This window comes from Cibotium barometz, chromosome 41, assembly GCF_041138505.1.
Source record: "Cibotium barometz isolate CiBa-2024 chromosome 41, ASM4113850v1, whole genome shotgun sequence".
Lineage (NCBI taxonomy): Eukaryota > Viridiplantae > Streptophyta > Polypodiopsida > Cyatheales > Cibotiaceae > Cibotium > Cibotium barometz.
Genome location: NC_141086.1, coordinates 49,544,534 through 49,549,490, shown reverse-complemented (window position 1 = coordinate 49,549,490; position 4,957 = coordinate 49,544,534). Strand labels below are relative to the sequence as shown.

The following is a 4,957-nucleotide window of genomic DNA, read 5'->3' as shown; positions in this document are numbered from 1 at the left end:
GGATTTGTGTGTGTTATTAGGGAGAGCACAAAATTTTGTACTTAATGATATGCACACATACTGGGCAAGTGCTGAAGAAGTTATTTTTGCTTTATTTTATGGTTTTTCTTTTATTTTTCTTTCAATTAGTGGAAAAAACAAGCCCAGATGTACTTAAAATGCACAAAAAGGCACTAATTTTTGCAAAAAAGTGATCATATGAGTGACTTCAAGAGCCGAATTGGTGTCTAAAGCATAGATCTTGTTATGTACATATTCACACTAATTTTCATATGAGTAGGTATAATTTTTGGGTTGTTAGGTTAATTATTACTATTTTTCATCATTTTTTATTATTAAAAAATTAATAAAAATTACCACGAAGCTCCGAAAATGGAACCGTCTTCAAATGTCAAATCTAGAAGACGAACAGGTACAGCAGGTGAATTTTGAAGACATTCGGAGACAGTGCGACGGGAAGCTGTCCGTGGTGGCAAGAAAAAGTGGAAAAAGAGAAAGTGTCGGCAAAATCGGACCTATCAGTGCATACAATCAAAATTGGGGTTTTGCTAGCCAATGGGATCATTGGTAAGGTCAAATTAGGCATGTGGGGAAAGTGACCGAGGCACGAGAGCACATAAAAGAAAATTAGCTAGCTCATTCTTACCATTCTAAGTTTAAGAGAGCTTTGTGAGAGTTGCGCACAAATCTTCTGTGCTTTATTGCTCTCATACCGCTCTATCGATCTTAGAGCTACCTTACACACTTATTATATATACTATTTAGTAGCGTGTGAGAGAGTGTCACCTCAGATCTGCGACTAGGTGGGCAGATCGGAGCACAGAGAGTGCACGGAGGCTACGAGCAGATCGGGCGCTCTAGAGCGCACACCAGACATCAGGTAAGTGCACAATCTATCCCATATGTATAATAAACACATGCAGATGCACAAAAGCACAAAACATGACCTAGGCACAGAGAAAATAGCAAAAAACTTCCTGTCAGTCGTGTTTGTCTCACTATGCACAAATGTGGGCAAAACCAACCAAAAAAGATGAATTAGGGCAAGGCAAGCACATAGGGCAACTCAGGGGAGCTAGGGGAACAACAAAATGTGAAAAAAATGCAAAAAAGCAAATGCATGAACCAGTCGCAGCAGCTGATTCACATGTGGACATCTGGGCTTCATCTTGCAAATCTGACATTACCACCTTGTTCCTGACATCAAGTATAGTACTCCAAGTGATTTCCAAGTGATTCCAACATCTCAGGTGGTCACAATAGTCAATTTTGTGTTCTGCACACTCCGTAGTGCACAAATGCAGATTTAGAGAGATCCAGGGATCCAATTCAGAATCTAACCACATGGGGGGGTAGATCTAACCTAGGTGGAACTAACCATGACAAAATTTCCAAGTTTCCACCACAGATCTGGCTTAGATCTGAAATTTTCAGAAAAGACGCTCACGAGCAAAAGCTGATGTTTGTTGGCTGAGCTTTTGGTGTTCAAATTTGACAAGGAGTAAGCCATAGCACCTTTAGGACATGTGCAACAAGGATATGGAAAAAATTTGCAAATCTGACCATGCATGACCCAGTCGACTGAGTCATCAAGAGGGGTTTTGCACCTTTTTGGCATCTCCAGTATGCATACACATCAAGGGCACTCACATCTATCATGTTTTGAACTTTGGATGCAAAATTTGTGGTAGAATGGTCAAATTTGCAACGTCAAATGTCTTTTACACACAACTTCGTAGGCCAGCAAATAGTGCTAGAAACAGACATCAAGAGCATGTGGCACTTAATGCAAGTTAGCTAGATACAGGGTAGCTAAGGCCTCCTTGAAAGATCTCAGGAAATCAAATTCAGCGTCACTAATTTGCTACCTTAAACATGCTTGAAACTAACGTCAAAACGAAAGTGTTTGTGCACAAGAACTAATTGCAAAAGATAATGCACTTGTTTTGACAGGGATGGAACCAACTTCCCGATCTACCGCCTATAGAAAAAGAAGGCAGGAAATCACATCAGACAAGCTGGCGCTCCCACCCTTTGCACTCTATATGGAAGGAGATGCTGCTCAAGTGATATATTGATCAAGAAGTGTTGGCTGCCAGTCAAGCCTATGCTGTGAAGGCTCATTTTGAGGATGAGCAAGGAACCGAGAAGACAGTAATCTACACTTCACCAACGATGCATAGCCTACAAACTTCACAAGAGTGCATGCATATATATAGGCTAACAGGCTTCGAGGATTTTTTCGCAAGAAAGCCATGTGAAGTTGATGCGTTAAGAGCTCATGAGCTCTTGTCTTCTCTACAAGAAGATGGCACCTGCACTTTAACAGACAAAGATGGCGAACAGGTGCAAGTAAACATCACAGCTGATTTGATAGTGAGAGCTTTGAAGCTCAATGAAGGTGGCTACGACACAAGCTTATTAAAGCTGACAATCAAAGATCGAGTTGCAACCTTTACTTCGGACAAGTACGAAGGTAAATATGCAGATCTCAGAGTGCCTAAAGTAAAGCTCGCCCTGCAGATTCATCAACAGTTCTTCCATGTCCTAAAGCCAAACAGGTATACACAACCTGACATTCATTTGGCTTTTGTCTTCACTACTGCATATAGAAAGAACCAAATGATTCGCGGCAATTGGGGAGAAAAAATCCTGAAGGACTTGAAGTAAGCAGCCCTGACAAAAAGTTACTCCAGCAAGCACTACATGGGCAATGGCACGGTGCTAACACTCATTGCATATGAAGCATTAGGCATGCGTGACCAATTGAAAGTGCTGGAGGATGATATGGTGTTCACAGAAGTGCAGGAAAGGAGACAAGAGGTGCACGCGACCCTCCGTACTAAGTCTGCCACCACGGCAGAGACATCTCCACATGAAGAAGAGTCCGTACAAGCTCCAGCAAAAGAGCGTCAGTTCATCCGTGTGGGAAAGGTGCACATTGAAGTTAGATCCACGGAGCATGCAAAAGGCAAAGAGAAGACCTTCTCTAAAGAAGAAGAATTTCAATGAATTAAAGAAGCTATGGAAAGAGGGAAGCCCACCACCAAGAGAAGAAGAATAGCAGAAGTCGAGCCAACAAAAGATGCAATGTTACAATTCGCTCGTCTGCATAATTTGGGAAGAAAAGTTGCAAAAGGAGAGTTTCAATAGCAAAGAGATGTTGGGGATGAACCCAGGACCAAATCAAGAGCTGATAGGCCATCAGCTCAACTATCAACACCTCCCCAACCGATATCTCAAGAACATCTTGAAGAAGTGCTTCCAGAGCATGAACGCCTTTCTAGTGAGTTCCCTTATCCGAAACTGGGAGTAGAAGTGGACCAACCGGCTGAAGTTAATGTGCAAATGCAACTGAAACCGAGAGAGAAGAGGAACAACCTCCAGTGGTGGAATCAGAAGTTATCATTGAAGAAATGCAAGTGCCGCAAGTCCAACCACCTCCACCTCCACAGGTTCCACAAGTTCTGCCTAAGGTAACCACAATAAAAGAAGTACTTATTTCTCCTCCAACACATCAAGTGGCTCAGCTACCAGCAGCAGCATCCTCCAGTTCATCTGCTAAATTCAATGTTCAATCTTGGAAGAATACAATGCAGCATTATTTACTCCAAGTCACTGATTATTATGAGGGCCGCGTGAAAGAAAGAGATATGGCCGAGTAGGAGCTGCAGGTGGTAAGTATGGAACTAGCTATGGTAAAGGCAAACTCATAGACACAAGAAAGAGCATTGCATGAGCTTCAAATTGCATATCAACAGGTTTCTACGGAACATGAAGTATTAAAAAAAAAGTTTTCGGAGGTTCATGTAAGAGCAGAACAAGCAATGCTAGAGAAGTTGGTGCTTGAGCAGGAGCAAGAGTCCTTGAAGTTGGCGCATCAATTATCATTAGAAGGTATGACTCACGCTCAAGCACAGCTGTAAAGAATGCTCGCAACACACTTTTCATCTCCTCAAGCGTCAACGTTAACTTCCAATGAGGTGAAAAGTCTCAAGAGTGAGAATGCTAACTTAAAGAAACAAATAGAAGATTTACAGCGCCAATTACAAATTAAGGAGGCAACTCCTCAAGCGATGATTGAACCAGCTGCTGCTGCTGCTTTGGTTCCAGAACTTCAAGCAACAGCATATGAACCGGTCTCAACACAAGCTGAATTCTCTCCTGCTGCGGACACAGAGTTTCCACATGAAGAATATTCATTTCAGTAGGGAGAACAAGTGTCACATTCAGAACTACCTCAGAGTTTGGTGGAAAAGCTCCGACAATCCATAGACAAAGAAGTGGACACAAAAAAGAAAGAAGATCTTCTCTAGGAGTTGAAGATAATCGAAACAGCTGAAGCAAGGTTTAAAAAGGTAGAAGATCTTTATGAAGCACATAGGAATTCTGCTCTATCTTTAGCACTATTGAAGCTGGAACAGGACATGCTAGTCTTCGCGAATATTGAACAAATGCATAATATTTGTTAACATAACAAAATCACGGTTATCTACCATAGAAAATCTTGGAAAACAAGAGAGTGGCAGGTCCCCCTGTTCATCGTTTTGATCATCTTCTATTGGTGTAATACTCAAAGTTGTTGCCTCGAAAGGCAAAACAGATGATAAAACAAGGGCCCTCTCCTCTGCTGGGTCAATAGCAATCTCTTCATCCACTCCCTCCTCTTCTAAAGGAGCAGCCATGCTTGGTAATTGTGCGGTCTCGGGCTCACTGTCTTCTGTAAGTAAATGAAGAAAACATAAAAACCCATAGTAGAATCGGATGAGACGACATCTCTTTAAGTGTAAAGGGAGGACATTTCTCCTCTACTCTGCTCATAGTACTGGTCATCTTCTCAAGGCACCTATTTACTTTTCTTTTCACAACTGTGCCTGCTACAAAATCAGATATATGAACATAGCGTTCACCATCCACAATAACATCATTGTTTGAAACCAAATCCTCAAACTCTTGC

The 4,957-nt window shown here is 41.8% G+C and overlaps 1 long non-coding RNA gene across 1 annotated transcript; it reads left to right on the top strand.

Moving 5' to 3' along the window:
* The first annotated feature begins 342 nt into the window (after positions 1-342).
* Positions 343-4,716, top strand: LOC147615060 (uncharacterized). The gene is made up of 3 exons (XR_015263009.1): positions 343-880; positions 1,954-2,476; positions 2,613-4,716. It is a non-coding gene; the product is annotated as an uncharacterized LOC147615060 (long non-coding RNA).
* The last annotated feature ends 241 nt before the right edge of the window (positions 4,717-4,957 follow it).